Source organism: Acipenser ruthenus, chromosome 9, assembly GCF_902713425.1.
Source record: "Acipenser ruthenus chromosome 9, fAciRut3.2 maternal haplotype, whole genome shotgun sequence".
NCBI lineage: Eukaryota > Metazoa > Chordata > Actinopteri > Acipenseriformes > Acipenseridae > Acipenser > Acipenser ruthenus.
Genome location: NC_081197.1, coordinates 57,028,814 through 57,046,593, shown reverse-complemented (window position 1 = coordinate 57,046,593; position 17,780 = coordinate 57,028,814). Strand labels below are relative to the sequence as shown.

At 39.9% G+C, this 17,780-nt stretch overlaps 1 protein-coding gene across 2 annotated transcripts in view; it reads left to right on the top strand.

Annotated features, from left to right (window-relative positions):
- Positions 1–7,126: 7,126 nt before the first annotated feature.
- The window catches only part of LOC117405955 (ecto-NOX disulfide-thiol exchanger 1), a 71,756-nt gene continuing 61,102 nt past the window's right edge, over positions 7,127–17,780 (top strand). For both annotated transcript variants that reach the window (XM_059030300.1, XM_059030303.1), the window contains exon 1: positions 7,127–7,503. The gene's annotated coding sequence lies outside the window, so the exon portion shown is untranslated. The remainder of the gene's footprint in view (positions 7,504–17,780) is intronic.

Here is a 17,780-nt window from a genome sequence, read left to right as displayed (position 1 = left end):
AAGCTGGAGCTGAAAAACAATGCAAGACAAGTTACTTACTCAACACAGGCCGGCCACCTTGACGGTTGCTGTAAGTATACTTAAGATCTATCAGTCTAGAAATTCTGCAGCACTGTTTGTAAGCAAGAGTACATGTTGAATAACCTACTATTAATGACAGACTAATGCAAAGTCCATGATGTTTGTGGTGTGAGATTCAACCTAATATACATAAGCTTGATCATCACAAGTCTAGTGCTTACCAGGAGTTTCAATTATATTGCTGGCTTTATGTTACATTTTCACTGAAAAGCATACTTGGCTTCTAATAAATTCTGTATTCCTATATCACTAGTCCTTCAGTATTGAATGGACCTCTTGGTGGCCCATATACTAATGATAATATAACAAAAAATGTTAATTTAGTACAGTACCTATAGCAATGGCAGTCATAAAGATGGTGTTTTAATTAGGCCTGTAAACTCCACCTTGAGGTTTCTTTTTATTTTTTATTGCTAAACATTTCATAAATTGTAATAAGATTTAAAAACATTTTATAGTTTCTATGTTCCACAGTATTATTATGTTGTCCAAGTTTACATCTGAAAACACTAAAAATGTGTTATGTGTTTGTGTATGTATTATCTTTATTTGAGTTTGAATGTGTCAGGTTTTCTCCGCTTCGTTTGCTTGTTCTTGCTGCTACTGAGCCACTTCTACGACCGCTTCTGAAAACGGTAACCGAGATCCCGCTGGTGATGTTGCTAAATGGAAGATATGGACATTAAGTTATTTTACTGAAGTTTTGATAACAGAGGACATTGACATGAACTGCAACCGACACAATGATAACAACAACGTATAATCGATTTGAAGACCCAACACGTGACACATTTTCATTTTGGCTCCGTAACGCAAAAACACTTTCAAACACCTTTTAGGTTGTAACAGTTGGTCGGAGATTTTTCGAGCCTCGGTCATCTGTTCAGCCACTTCCCAGCAGACCTCTCAACGGAAATCAGGACAGAATGTTCTGGGGAAAGTGAAGAATTAATTCAATCAGAAGGTGATTGAGATAAGCATTAACCTGTTGCTTCTCCACAGGTTTTTTATTGTTTTATTTTTATAGCGGACACGTTATTTTTTAGTAGTTATAATGGTGTGGCTTTATGAGTGACACAGCACCTGAGCTAATTCTGTGCTCGTGCTGCTGACTTCCGCCACATATTTTTATTTTATTTTATATTTTTTGGCAGTAATAAATAAATAAATAAATGCATCGGTGAGACATTGGTCGGTCGCAATTGGCCGTTTGCTCAAAGTATAAAAAAATGGGATTGGTTAATAAGATGTGGTTTAATTCTTAATGTACCGATTTGTCCCACACATACTTTTGAATACTGAAATACCGAGGATCTTGTGACATCTGTGTGGTTAGACTACTAAAAGCCACACATATCTTTATTATGTTTCTGGGATATTCATTTGGTTTGGAGTGTAGTCATTACGTGGTTGTAGAATCTTGTTTAGTAGTAGTTACTCATCACTATTGTCTTGATTATATGAGCTGCGCCGGTTTAATTGTAAAATTATCTGTATGAAATTCAATCTTTAACTACTTAATTGATGCTAATTGCACTTGCACTGAATTCAATTTCCAATTATCCCGTTGTTGTTAATTGTAGTTTACCTGTCTGTTTTGAAACCTGATCTTGGATTCTTTCATTGATGTTAATTGTAATCTATTCGTGTTACTTGCCTGCTGTTGTGAGTTCTGTATTTTATTCGTGTATGTGTGATCTTTTAACAGAAGCTGTGTTTCATAAAGTGTCATACTTTGATCTCTTGGTTGTCGCTCCTTGTCTTTGCCCAGTATAATGTTTTAATTGCCCTATATAACAAACCTGTGTATTCTGAATGATCTGGTAAATTAAAACTAAATTCTTAATATCTTCTGTGGTGTAGTCTGGCTTCAGGATTAATTGGTGTGCGTAGTTTCCAATTGTCCCTCTCTAAAGACCGACTCCCCACCTGCTACAAAGGTCATTATTTTTTTTTACCAAGAAGTCTATCAGCTGACAATGAGCACGTGTTTTATAAGCTGGTTCGCTTTAGCTTCACTGAACTGAGCAGTACGTGCCGCCAGCTCCATATTACTACATATTAGCATGATTTCAGAGTTCAAGCCTTTGAAAAATGTGGGGTGATCGAAACCCTTGCTTTAGCATTTCCTTAGAGGATTCAGCTGCCTTGAAAAATGAAGTTATTTTGAGGATCTTTATTCTAATTATTACACCTGAAATAAACAAGTTTAACAGCAACTTTCTGAATCTTAATATACATTGTTTCTGTTCCATAAAGTGTAATTATTTTGAATTTCTCCTGCTTTATTTTCAAAGAAAGGTCTGACAAATAAATGAGGTTATAATCAAGTTTGTTGCTTTTCTAAGTAATTCATACACATACCAGTGCATTGCTTCCAGGCAAGTACAGTAATGTTTCCCTTATTGTGCTGACATTTTGAATTACAGTAATATTTCCTGCAGTGGAATTGCAGAACTACAGTATATTAAATAAATGAATGCCTATTTCAATGTTTACTGGTCTACATATTTCCTGGGGGTAGAAACATGACCAAAATTACACTTGTATTATTTCATTGTAGTTTCTGATCCTATTAATACACACTTATTCTGTTTTGTGTGGACAGTTTGATTTATCATAGGTACAGGCAGGTACATTTTGTGTAGTGTAATGCTCATTAATGCTTTTGCTTCAAGGTTGAAACATTTCTAGGTGTTGAAGCATTCACAGTATGTACATGTAAATGTTAAACTCAGGGTCTGAATGGGCACCCGAGTGGCGCATCCAGTAAAGGCGCTCCGCGCGGAGTGCAGGATGCGCCCTATAGCCTGGAGATCGCAGGTTCGAATCCAGGCTATGTCACAGCCGACCGTGACCGGGAGTTCCTAGGGGGCGGCGCACAATTGGCTGAGCGCTGCCCGGGTAGGGAGGGCTTAGGTCGGCAGGGGACTCCATGGCTCACCGCGCATCAGCGACCCCTGTGGCCGATAGGGCACCTGCGGTTCTGCAGTGGAGCCATCAGACCTGTGTTGTCCTCCGGCACTATAGGTCTGGTGGCATTGCTGTGGATCTGTAATGCTAAAAATGACGGCTTGGCAGGAGCACGTTTCGGAGGTTGCGTGTTCCAGCCTCCGTTTCCCGAGTCGGCGGGGGGGGGGGGTCGCGAGCGGTGAGCCGAGGAAACAGATAATAATTGGGCATGCTAAATTGGGGAGAAAACCGTGATAAAAAAATGGTGATGACTAAATTAAAAAAAAACAAAAAAAAAACCTCTTGGTCTGATATACAGGAAGGTGGCTGGACAGACAGACCACACCCACCAGCCCAGGAGATACTGATATTGTTCTGTTCAAACATAATGATGGTATTACCCAGCTTTAATGCTGGCAGTTTGCTGTGAAGAAATCCAGGACGGATAGGGGGGTAGATAGTTTAGAGGCCCTTCCTCCTTCACATGTTCCCAATGCAGATGAATGAAGAATTCAACATCCTAAGTCACACAGTCTCCACGGGATCACAGTGCATGCCTCTGGGGAACAGACTACTGCTAGAGTGTTGGAGTACAGCACGCCACCGCTGCTATGCCACTGATCCGTTCAGGAAAGAGAACGCTGAACAAGGCTTTTATAGAAAGGAATGGGAAGAACTTTCTGACTTCCCCAACAAGTTCAAGCCACTATTATGACTTTAAGGTATAATCAGAAGGCCTGAAGGATGTTTTACTGTTCAGAGAAAACGTATTTGGGGATCATCTGATGTCTTATAAATCTGCTTAATAATCTTGATAAAGATACTGATTATTAACATTTAATATTTCAGGTGTGTCCTCAGCATGTTAACAATCATAGTTGTGTTGAGCTGTGTCCACTAGAGGGCGCCATGGTGCTTGATGCATCTAGTACAGTCGAGATACAGATACCAGTAGTTGAATAGGTCACCATTAATAAATCATTTGCAGTTATCGTTAGCTTACTGTAAATGAAATAAAGACTGTGTGACATACTTTCCTAATTGACTAGTTGACTATTTCCTGCTATAAATAATACATGCCACCTTTTATTCATGTTTTAATTTTATTTATTGATGTATTTATTGCAGGTAATATTTAATACAGATCCAGCTCTCAGTACATTTCTTTAGTGCCAAGAAGCACAGACTGAATAAATCTTACTTACAATTAAAGAGGCTTCCTTACCAGACTAATGAACATTTATACCTGAGACACATGGATTACAAGCCTCAAAGTGTCCTATGAAGATAATAAAAAAATAATAATCTTATCTCATTAGTTTAACCAGCATTCTCTAACACTAAATAAGGGACTGAGTATATTGCTAATGAGGAGAAAGAAAATGCATTTTAAATCCCTGTATTTTGTGATATAATGACAATAACATAGTATATTAGCTTTAGTGAAGGAAATGTAGTCAAGTAATGATACTTTGGTTTCACACTGTAGCCCCTCTCTGAGAGAAATCTGGTTTAAAACAAATCATCACTTTGTTCTACCCACCACGTGCTACAAAACATGCTTTCTGGTTTCTACCCATCCTTGTCCCTGCATCCGTAAAGCAGAACACCCAAAGCCAGCTAAACAACCCCTCCAAAGGATAGTGTGCATGCAGCACTGAAAGAGCTGTGAAGAATGTGAAGTCTTTGTTTCACCAGCAGAGGGCTCCAAGCGTGTGTGACTCCACTGACCTCAGGTAACACAGTGTTTCACATTATGTCTGTGCATTTTGTTTTATACAGTACTGGGGTAACTGAAAGAGCTGCTCTGTGCTGGTTCTCTGTAATTCCTCACAAGTACCTTCTCAATTAAAGTGAAATCTCTATCAAATGAGCTCAAGCAAGATACAGATACAGTACTGTACGGATTCCATGTGAACGTCTCAGCAATTCAAACGACTATACAATTTCAGTATTAGTATCATTGTCCCAATAATTAGGTGTTATTTTTAACACTTGTTTTGTGAAATCTTACCAGAGCAGGTTGCTGGGTTTATCTGAAGCACAGCACTTCACACACTCACACACACACACACACACACACTCTCTCTCTCTCTCTCTCTCTCTCTCTGTCGCTCTCTCTCTCTGTCTGTCTCTCTCTGTCTCACACACACACTCACACTCTCACACACACTCTCTCTGTTGCTCTCTCTCTCTGTCTCTCTCACACACTCACACACACACACTCTCTCTGTTGCTCTCTCTGTGTCTCTGTCTCTCTCACACACACACACTCACACTCTCACACACACTCTCTGTTGCTCTCTGTCTCTCTCTCTCACACACACACTCACACTCACACACACTCTCTCTCTGTCGCTCTCTCTCTGTCTGTCTCTCACACACACACACACACACACACTCACACACACTCTGTTGCTCTCTCTCTGTCTCTGTCTCTCTCACACACACACACTCACACTCTCACACACACTCTCTCACACACACACACTGGGGTATTGAATGGTAGCACACATCTCCAGACAGTATTTAAACATCTGTGTTTCCCCAGACACATGTGCTGCCTGCTAGCTCTTGAGTCAGCAGCATCTGGTTAAAACACAGTCAGTTGCACATACAAGCTATTGGATTTTCTCAGTATCGCCACAAAAGGTGCCAAAGCTACCTGCAAACCAAGTACAGTAGAACATGCTAATCAAATAACGGAGAAATCTGTGTATAATCTGAAATGATCACGCAGATTTGCTGCTTTGGGGAAAATCACAGCATAAGTAATTCAACACATCACTGGACAATTGTGATAGTAAAGACGCTTTTGAAAATCCAATCAAATAATGTCTAACCCTTAATTACTCCTGTCTCCAGCTGTTAAGGTTTTTATCAGTTTGGATCCTGATCCAAATATAAAGCATTCATTTTTCACAGCTTACTGCCATCACAAGCTGCTATGAGGATGGTTGTATGAACCATGCCCTACACAGACCCCACCAGAACAACCCCCTACTGCTATTGTGACCGGGCAATCACAGGGCCCAAGGGATCTGCCAACATGGTGTTTGTCGGCTATTGCAGTCATTTATATTGAAGAATCCTTGGCTAGGACCCAGTGTGAAGTAGATCAATGTATGGAAGGCACTAGAACTAACTATGCTGCCTTCTCTGGCCATATACACAGTTTTCACTGTGGCAGAAGGACAGCCCTCTGCAATCTGTAGAGGCTATTCTGGACAAAAAATACCAACTGCGCTGGTGAACCTAGAGCCATGCGCTTACCCTGAAACGCACACAAAAACGAGGCTGCACGGACGGTGCACACCAGAGCTACATTGTACAGGTCGTGTCATAATGGCCAATAGAATCATCACTTTTGGGTCAGTTCTGTGTTAAACATCCCTGTACAAGCCACCAGCTGAGCACAGGTTTCAAAGGGGTATGTCTTGCCTGCAGGAAGCAGCTTGTATATAATACACACAAAAGGCAGGGTTTCCATTGGCATGAATACAAAACCGAAATATTCAGTGGTGTGAGAGCCATCCCATTCACACTGAAGTGTGGGTCACTGACACGTGTTTCAATTTACCCCACTGGGACAAGTCCCCCACCCCCTTGATTTTATGAAGATAATTTTGCACCACCGGTGAATCCCCAGGGATAGGTGGTTGATGCAATGCAGGGTGGCTACACAGTGCTGTAAACACACAAATAAAACCCTGTGGGCTACAGGTTGATCACATATTTGTGTATTTGCGAAAAAAAGTTCAAATCGGTTCCTAGATTAATCATTATTTTTTAATTTAACTTGTTTCAGGGTGAAAACAGAAACCTGTCTCTTTAATAATGTGGATGCTGCTTCACACGTAACTGCATTTTTTGAAGCCCTGGTATGAGTTTCAACGGAAATGTGACTCTTCCTCTCTGAGGGTATCATCTCCACGCCTAGGATGCGTTCCATGCTTTCACGTGCACCAGATCACTATGACCCTCTGCTGCCTTACATGAAGATAATAATAAAACCAATTAAAAGACGTGCTCTCGGGGGAGTGGTGTACTGTATATTCTGCTGGTGGCAAGGGCAGAACGCCATGTTTGTCAGTTACCGCTCCCAGTTGTATTTTGTGTTTTTTTAGCTTGCCAGTTTGCCGTTGCATGCTGATGTGTCGGAAGGGAGTAATCATTGCAGCTCGTTTGTTGCACCTGGAATTCCCTTGCGCGTTCTGAGTTAAGAGGCAGCCCGCGCCATGCACGACCATGCGTGTCGCGCGCCTCGGTCGGTCCTAGGCAAATGGAACAAACAGCCCGGCTTTGAGATGCAACTCAGCTAAAAAGAGAAAAGGCAGGACAGGCGGCAGCACCGCGATCTCGCACCCGCTCTTTTTGGCATCTCAGGATATACATTTTATTTCCACCAACACAACAGAAGAGGTCAGATAGCAGTTTTGCAAGATACATCCCCGAAAACTTCTTCTCAAGGTAAGAAAGGTTAATACTGTATTGTGAGTGTGTGTGCGCGGTATTCCTAATCGTATACAACAGGCAATGCGAACTGATTGTATATCCTTTATTAAATGCTTACACGCGTATACGTGATTACATTGACAGTAAAAATACAGGGAAAACAGAACACTACTTAAGATATCAAGAAAAAGGCACTCTAACTTAAAATGAATAGAAGCCTGTGCTGTTCGTGGAGAGGGCTCATCTCTGGACACATGTTTGTTTTGAAATACTTGTTCCATTTATGTTGCTGCTTATTGTCTCCTGAACAAATGTTTCACACACGTCATAATGTCACGTCAGTGCGAATAATGCAACGCAGTCATGTTATAGATGAATTGCGTTTCACGGTAAATAAGAAAAACAAAGTTTAGCATGGACACACACAATCATTATCAGAAACCCTTCTAGAAACGGAACTTGTCCATTTTAATCGTTAAAAAAGCATCTAAGATAGATCAGCACTAACTAACGCCTTTCACATGGACCCAAGATGCGTCAGCTTTCTGAATGGCGTTAGCAACCCAGCAATACAACATGGACTACTGGTGACATCTGAGTGAATGTGATCGCCTTGATTGAAAACAAAGAATGCATCGAATATATTCTGTCACAGCCGGGACTATTAACCGAGGGTGGATTAAACCAATGTCTTACACTTAATGATGAAAATACTGACTGGTGTTCACTACTGAATCATGACCGCAAGCTGGCTGTAGTTACAAACAAGGCAAGAAAAAAACTCACAAGTGAAAATGAGCGATCATTAAACATAACGCTAAAAAAGTAGGGTTAAAGTTAACATAAACATCAGATCGTGTTGTTAGCGTTATAACAAGAATAAATAAGCCATAGCGCAGACGAACAATTAGGAAAGGTGAGATAATGAGACTCAAGGAAATAGAAAAAAAAAAAAAAAAAAAAAATGTCCCTTGCTGTAGACGCCACCTGGGAAACGGGTTCAGCACCAAGGAGAGAGACTGCCTGCTGCCTGCTGCCTGCCTGCTTCACAGGGCTTGCGTGGCTCCATGTGCTGATGCAGGTTAGCATGCGGTGCGCTGTCTCTGGTGCATTCGGTATAGATGTGTATTCCTTAGTTTAACGGTCTGAATTCGTCTGTAAAACGGCGCTGTGATTGCTTCTGTCTTAACAACTAGTTTCTCCAAATTATATATATCTTAATGTATCTGTACTTTATGCAAGAATATTTTGAAAAGGTATCATATTAATGGTATGTTTAATCATGTTCCACATCTCAGTAATTTTCAGTAGATGCACTATACAATGTAGTGCACATATACCACACTGTCCAGAATGGTTGTGTCAGCTGCAGTAGGGATTGTTAGCATAACTATAAATGCAGTCGCGGTTGTTAAAAAGGGTTGGTTGGTTCACTATGTAGATCTATGCATTGAAGTTGGCAACCTAAAAATCAGTCCTTTCTGACAGCTGAACAAACAAGCTTTTTTTGTTTTTGTTTTTTTCTTAGGGAAGGAAACCTTAATAGCAGACACAAGGGGGGAAACACAATACATTTTCAGTTCTTCCTAGGAGACTGATTGAGAGTGCATTGGCAATAGCAAATAACCAGCTAGACACAAACAGCAATGCATGTTAAAAAAGGATTGCTGCAATCTAAATGTGCTTGCTTATACTGACTGTTACTATAGCATGCCATGTACAGAAGCAAAGCTTAGTGTGGGAACTATTATTAGAATGGATTCATGAATCCAGTGTCTCGCAGCCCGGTGAATAACCGTAGGGGTCTTGGTGGGATTTAAACAGCTCTGGAGCTTAGCTATTGCAGGTTACTGACACCAGAGGAACCCCCGGAGTGGATTTCTGTTTTATTGTATCTCACTTGCAGTCGTGCATTCAGCTGCTCCTTTAATTGTATCGGATTCATGGCTCTGTGTTTGAGTGGCTGCTGTAGAATTTATAAACATGATGGGATTATTCTGAGATTCTTATTTCTATATTTTTTATTGAATGTATTTAAAGTTAGAGCAATAGATGCAATCGAGTAAATGTTAAGTACAACTGACCCAATTAGTTTCATGATGCAGTGCCAGCTACTGTGTGTTTGTGAAAGGAAATGAAACATGATTCTATACTGGGCAGAATTCTTTCTTTGACAGTAATAAAACAAAATGCACTGTATATCAAATCCTGATATATATATATATATATATATATATATATATATATATTTTTTTTTTTTAAACCTCATATTATTACACTCCATTTGGTCTCTCACCTAATTGACTCCAGTTGAGGACAACTAGAACTCTCTGCTTTCTTAAAATGCTACATATTGATTTTGATGTAACAATACAATTTGTATTGGTGAGTTTCTTTACTCTAATAACAGTTCTGGTTGTGGGTACAGCTGCGCTGAGTTTCAGATGGACGAGCAGAGCTCGTTTGTAATTTGTATTGGTGAGTTTCTTTACCCTAATAACAGTTCTGGTTGTGGGTACAGCTGCGCTGAGTTTCAGATTATTTGTTTATTATTATTATTTGTTTATTTCGCAGACGCCTTTATCCAAGGCGACTTACAGAGACTAGGATGTGTGAACTATGCATCAGCTGGAGAGTCACTTACAATTACGTCTCACCCGAAAGATGGAGCACAAGGAGGTTAAGTGACTTGCTCAGGGTCACACAATGAGTCAGAGGCTGAGGTGGGATTTGAACCGGGGACCTCCTGGTTACAAGCCCCTTTCTTTAACCACTGGACCACACAGCCTCCTTATTGGTGCACCAGCAGAGCTTGTTTGTAGTTTGTATTGGTGAGTTTATTTACTCTAATAACAGTTCTGGTTGTGGGTACAGCTGCTTTTCTTTACAGAATGTCATTTTCGATATTCTCTTTATCAGTCCTGTTGTTCAGGATTGGAGGTAAGATGTAAACAGCAGAATGCTAAACAAAGTAAGACTCTGGATGTTTATTTAGGTCTGAGCTCTTTGATTGACTGCTTAGCCTCCATACACATCTGTTTACATGGAGCTTTTTAGCTGAAGATTTTTGTTTTGCAAATTCAAGTATTTTTTTCAGTGTTAATTAAAAATAGAAATATATAAATTACAGACAAAAATCATAAATTAAAATAAATATTACTTCCCCCATTTTCCCTTGTTATTGTGTGTTTGTATATATACAGACGTGCTCAAATTTGTTGGTACCCTTACAGCTCATTGAAATAATGCTTCATTCCTCCTGAAAAGTGATGAAATTAAAAGCTATTTTATCATGTATACTTGCATGCCTTTGGTATGTCATAGAATAAAGCAAAGAAGCTGTGAAAAGAGATGAATTTTATTGCTTATTCTACAAAGATATTCTAAAATGGCCTGGACACATTTGTTGGTACCCCTTAGAAAAGATCATAAATAATTGGATTATAGTGATATTTCAAACTAATTAGTTTCTTTAATTAGTATCACACATGTCTCCAATCTTGTAATCAAGCATTCAGCCTATTTAAATGGAGAAAAGTAGTCACTGTGCTGTTTGGTATCATTGTGTGCACCACACTGAACATGGACCAGAGAAAGCAAAGGAGAGAGTTGTCTGAGGAGATCAGAAAGAAAATAATAGACAAGCATGGTAAAGGTAAAGGCTACAAGACCATCTCCAAGCAGCTTGATGTTCCTGTGACAACAGTTGCAAATATTATTAAGAAGTTTAAGGTCCATGGAACTGTAGCCAACCTCCCTGGGCGCGGCCGCAAGAGGAAAATCGACCCCAGAGTGAACAGAAGGATAGTGCAAATGGTAGAAAAAGAACCAAGGATAACTGCCAAAGAGATACAAGCTGAACTCCAACCATCTGTCGCTTTTTGAGCGAAAGTGGGCTCCATGGAAGAAGACCCAGGAGGACTCCACTTTTGAAAGAAACATAAAAAAGTCAGACTGGAATTTGCTAAAATGCATATTGACAAGCCACAATCCTTCTGGGAGAATGTCCTTTGGACAGATGAGTCAAAACTGGAGCTTTTTGGCAAGTCACATCAGCTCTATGTTCACAGACGAAAAAATGAAGCTTTCAAAGAAAAAAACACCATACCTAGAGTGAAACATGGAGGAGGCTCGGTTATGTTTTGGGGCTACTTTGCTGCGCCTGGCACAGGGTGCCTTGAATCTGTGCAGGGCACAATGAAATCTCAAGACTATCAAGGCATTCTGGAGCGAAACGTACTGCCCAGTGTCAGAAAGCTCTGTCTCAGTCGCAGGTCATGGGTCCTCCAACAGGATAATGACCCAAAACACACAGCTAAAAGCACCCAAGAATGGATAAGAACAAAACATTGGACTATTCTGAAGTGGCCTTGTGACAGGATTGACCGAGGTTTGAGACTCAGAGACAGTATAAAGTTCAAAAATAAAGTTTTTTAATAAACAAAAATAATAAAATAAATAGGCACAAGGGCCAAACAAAAAGGTTTCAAAACACAAAATAGACACCAAACAAAACTTACAAATAAAGGTTTCCAATCACCAAAATAAACACACAAAACAAAACTTACAAAAATATGACTTCCAGGCTGGGGCTTGCCTTCACTGGTTTGCCACATGAACAAAACCAGCACACACAGAAAAACACTTGCTTCTTCTCCTTCCAGAACTCTCCCCCTAGCCAGGGCCTCTCCCCTGGCTTTTATCCCCTGTGGCTGGAGCCCAATTAATCAATAATTGCTGCTTATTCAATTAGGGCTCCAGCCACATTCTCACATGTTTTCCTGGCAGGGAGGAATTTTAACCCCCTCCCTGCCAGTCCCAACCACGTTCATAAAGACGGGGCAGTCCCCCGTCACAGGCCTTCTATGAGTCCTGATCTGAATCCTATCGAACATCTATGGAAAGAGCTGAAACTTGCAGTCTGGAGAAGGCACCCATCAAACCTGAGAAAGCTGGAGCAGTTTGCTCAGGAAGAGTGGGCCAAACTACCTGTTAACAGGTGCAGAAGTCTCATTGAGAGCTACAGAAAACGTTTGATTGCAGTGATTGCCTCTAAAGGTTGTGCAACAAAATATTAGGTGAGCGGTCCCATCATTTTTGTCCATGCCATTTTCATTTGTTTTATTATTTACAATATTATGTTGAATAAAAAATCAAAAGCAAAGTCTGATTTCTATTAAATATGGAATAAACAATGGTGGATGCCAATTACTTTTGTCAGTTTCAAGTTATTTCAGAGAAAATTGTGCATTCTTTGTTTTTTGTGGAGGGGTACCAACAAATTTGAGCACATCTGTATATATATATATATATATATATATATATATAATATCCTCCAAAATCTTTTCCTGTTTAAGAGTTTCTAACCCCGCATAGCTTTCATCATTATGTTTGAATGTTGTGGACAGCATCCAATGCATTTTTGCTCAGGAAACTGAGGTTATGGAACAGCTGTGTAATAAGATCCCATTGGTACCTCCGTTGAATAAGTACTGTGAAGCATGCTTAAAGACCACTTGCCACTGTTATGTTACTTTCATTGTTCTCTATAAAACAATGCTTTCCCCCAGCTGAAGCAGATAGGAATATGGGAAGAAATCTCTTCCATTATCAGCCCTTTATTGCAGTGCACCTGTGGTTCAGTGATAACGCACTGAAGACAAATAGTTTCTAGTATTTCAAGCCCACTCTTATTCTTCTTAGGTCGGGGGGGGGGGGGGGGGGGGATTCAACATGCTTGGGCGCAGCGGAAAACATTTTCTTAATCCTGTTTTTGCAAATTGTATTGTCAGTAACATAATGAGTGTTTCATTTTCCAAGAAGGTCGTCAAAGCTTGATTATGATTGAAGATCATTATTGTTCAGACGCTAGAAGATGATGGTATCGTTGATTGCAATCTACACTCGCTTTCACCTTGTTTTCTTCACTCCACATGAATGATGAATTTTGTGGCACAGAAGAAAGATAAGGTTGTGTGCTGTTCCTTCCACTGTTAAGATTATCACGGATGGGGATATTGCCTTCAGTCGCAGCTCTCTTCTTTAACTTTAATGTGTTTTCTTTATTGTACAGCTGTAACCGATAACACGTTTCATTGTGATGTTCAGCACAGAATGTGATTTGGCATCTTTTAATATTTGAGTGGCACTGGAGCATCTGAACAGAAGGACGAAGCGCCCTGTCTTTTTGTTAGTTGGGTATATAACGTAGATCCAGTCCTGCAACAGCACAAGTCAGTTAAAGGAAGCTCTTGATGCTGGTTTGTAAGGGTGATATAGATTTCAATCAGCCTCACACATTTCTTTCTGCTCAAATTGTTGATCTGTATATTGCTGCCGCCTGCCTCTGTGTTTTTGCTCTAGAGAGGGTATCCTTTGTATCAGTACATATTTTGGAAAAGGCAGCACATTTTTCTGTTCATTTTTGTTTTTCTTTCAAAAAGGGAGGGAGCAAAACCAATTCTTCTGAATTTTTGCATTTCATGTATACTTTTTCATTTAATCTTGCAATTGGAATTGGATTTCATTTTGGCTGTTAATTCCGTACTTTGTCAGTTAACTTTTATTTATTTATTTATTCTGGCTGTTCCTGTTGGACTCTGGAGGAAGAATAGAACTCCTGACCGCAATTACTACTACAGTATTGCAGAAATACTGACGTGACTGAAGTGCAGTCTGAAAATGTTTGAAAAAGAAAATGTACACAAGTAATAGTACACAACACTTAACCATTAAGGTGCAATACTTTTCCAATGCTTGTCGGAGGGAAAGTAGAAACACTGACATGCTCCAAATGTCTTGGCAAAAGTTATCTATGGAAGTGTTCTGTGCCATTGAGAAATAGTGAGATATGCAAGCTTTTATTCCTAACAGAAGCTTCTGCTTCAGTTATAGTTTTTATTGTGATTCTGATTTTGTATTCCGATCCTGTTGTTACACAGTTAAAAGCACTGCCTCAGCAAACAGACTTTGAGAGCAGAGGTTTATTACATTTTTACATCAGCTGAAGACTCATCATTGGAGCATTGAATATTCCTGGCCTTATCTGAAGGGCGGGGCCTTGCAGCTGTTAACAGATGTTTTAAATATAAAAACGCTTAACCGAAACATTTATACAGATCATTAAAATAAATTAGGCCTATAGGGTAAACTTGTGCAAATAGAAAGTATTTTTCAGATTCTCTCACTCCTATAGTATTCTATAAGTGTCTGAAACACTACCATGTACTAGTATACTATAAGAACAGTAGCATTATACTGTAGTAAACTATATGGTTTTAACCGCTACTATAGAAAACTGTAGTCATTCTTATTTTAAAATTGGACAATAATGTGCATTATCATGCTTTGAACAGCAGTCCCACTGGACCTTATGAGATGGCTGTGACTGGGACGTGAAACAGACATCCTGCAGCTCAGGCCATCTGCCGCCTACCTTCAGATAAATGGGAATAGATAGACACAGGCAATGCAATGCAAGCAGGCCTTGGGAATCAATACATGAAATACTAAGGTATGGAACATTCATTACGCAGAGGTAACACTGCTTCCTGTGAACTGAAAGGGGGTTGAATACTATATGGTGCTTCCCCAGAGAGGCTCTGGTCAGAGAGTAGTGCTCGGGACTGCTGCCTAATAAAGAGCTGCATTTCCTTGAGCTATGTGCCTTGGCTTCCCTGTAGACCTCTTAGGTGTTGTCTTTTAAAAGATTTCTACAATACTCTTCTGAATTCAACACTTGTTATTGTAATTTAACATTATGAAAAGAGACGGCTCTCGTGGTTTATGATGTCACAGAACCCCTCGATTAAATATTTTCTCACAATTCACTGCAGCCAATATATAATTCTATATATAGAGCAACTTCTGCAAATTAAAAAAAATATATATGTATGCTGCTTTAGCTAAGACTTCAGAATCCACAAATCTAAAAAAGCTAAAAAAGAATCATAAAGAGTAGATTGCTATTCTATTTTTTGGAGTCAATATTAGATGAAGGTTTATTGATTGTTTTATCAGTTGTTGAAGAATAACAATAATTAAGCTGGCAAATCTTTAATGTTTGGTTTTATCCAAACATTAAAGATTCTTCTTTTCCATTCTAGCAGCAATCAAAAACAAACATCTGTCAAAACAAGCCAGACTGAGACGGAAGCATAATAACCTAAACACACGGTTTACAACATTCAAATGTTTGTTGACAAGCTGGAAAATAAGAGCACTTTGAAGATAACCGTGACTGATGTCAATGTAGTGAAAAACAAGCAGAAATGCACTTGAAGAAACTTTACAAAGCCACAAGCAATTGATCTAGACACTATCACTGCAGAATTACACAACATGAGTCCTTAAAATAACCCCCAGTAGTGTTGGATGGTAACACACTGGTGATGAAGACCAACCAATACCCTCAAACACCTACTTTCAATGGCTCACAGTATCTCAGAGAATAAGCACAACCAATACCCTCAAACACCTACCTTCAATGGTTCACAGTATCTCAAGAGAATAAGCACTCACACTGACTGTGGTTCTGGGGTTACTTTGTTTGGATGCTTGAATTTTGTTTGTTTCTATGGCAGCTTGTGAGGCTTTAACGTAAAGGTAGTGGACAAAAAATGGAAACACCAATGTAAAGTCACTAAATAGGGCGTTGGGCCACTATAGTATCCCGCTCTGTGGAGTTCTCGGCGGACTGTTTTTGAGGAAACTGGCTGCTCGCGCCCCAGGTTGAAATTTGCAGTCAGTTGATTTGCAGTTGCTCGCCTGTTTTGCCTTGCACTTCGAATTAATGCACGGATATCATGATCCTGGAGTATGCGCTTCCGCCCATTGTTGCCCTTTGCTGATGATGTCTTTCCCTCGGAGTTCCATGCCGACATCACCTTAGACACCGTTGCTCGTGAAACATCAGCAAGTTGAGCTGTCTTGGTCACTGAAGCTCCTGCCAAACGCGCCCCAACAATCACCCCTCTTTCAAAGTCACTGAAGTCTCCTCTTGCAGCCATGCTAGCCATAAATATAGGCAACCAGGCCTGTCCAGCAATTTTATACATGACCCTAAGCATGCTGGGATGTTATTTGCTTAATTAACGCATGAGCCACACCTTTGTGGAAGCCCTTGCTTTCAATATACTTGGTGTCCCTCATTTACCCAGGTGTTTCCATTTTTTTGCCCACTACCTGTATGAGTGCCTTGTTGGATTAATGTGAAAATGTATATTCAGCCTCACAATGGAATGAATCAGGCACCAATACAAATGTTTTTACCAATCTGGTAAGCCCCAAACCCCAGACCCCACACAGATCTGTGAGTATAATCATTTGCAAGTGTGCATTGGTGTGATTTGACATGTGAGACAAACATCCTTCTAGTTTAGAGATGTTTATGACGGGTTTGTGGGTGAATGAGCACACTTTAGTAACATGCATTTGGTCCGTTTGTTAGGTTGTTTGAAAAAGCATGAATATCTGGGTAAAAAGTACAAAAATAAATGTGTGACAAATTGGCTCCTTTTCGCAGTACAATTACTGTAGTTCAAATGACCTACTGTGAATATCAAATTAGGTGTAAATTAACCAATTCGAGATCATCTGGTCACATTTCGCGTAAAAATCTCCTGAGAATCTTGCCCAAGTGTAATACAAATAACAGCAGATAAGTCTCGATGTGGTAAAAAATATCTTGGCCTTTTAGTGACTTTATGGTTTTAAACCTCTGAACTGTGTTAAAGCTTTGAAACACATGTCTAGCCAGCTGATGATGTATACTGTGTTGCATATTGTGGAACATGCACATACTGCAACATGCATACTTGGGGTTAGAATCTCAGTTCAGCCACTAATTCACTGACCTCGGATATGTCTCCTGACCATCAAGATGTCAAACTGGGCAGACGCAGAACTGCTCCTGGAAATGAAATGCTAGGTAGGCAATCATTGGTCCATAATTTAAAAATAAGCATAAATACCTCAGCATGCAAACGATGCACTGGATGTCAGTACACAAATGAGTGCAATTATTGAACAGAATCATTGAAAACCAGTTCGGCTTCTGCCTCCAGCAGATCAGAAGAAGCAGAACATTGCATCCCAGCAGATTATCTGAAGCGCTGATGGTTTTTGGAAGATGCAGTTTATCGCCTGAAGCAGCGGGACAGAGAGAAATAGCATCCGGGAAGAACAGAACATTTGTTTTCAAAGGAAGAAACAATTACTGTTGGCTTTTTCTGAAACAAAGGTAAAAAAAAATGATAAGAGCTTTTCCAAAACGGCTGAAAAACCCATAATTT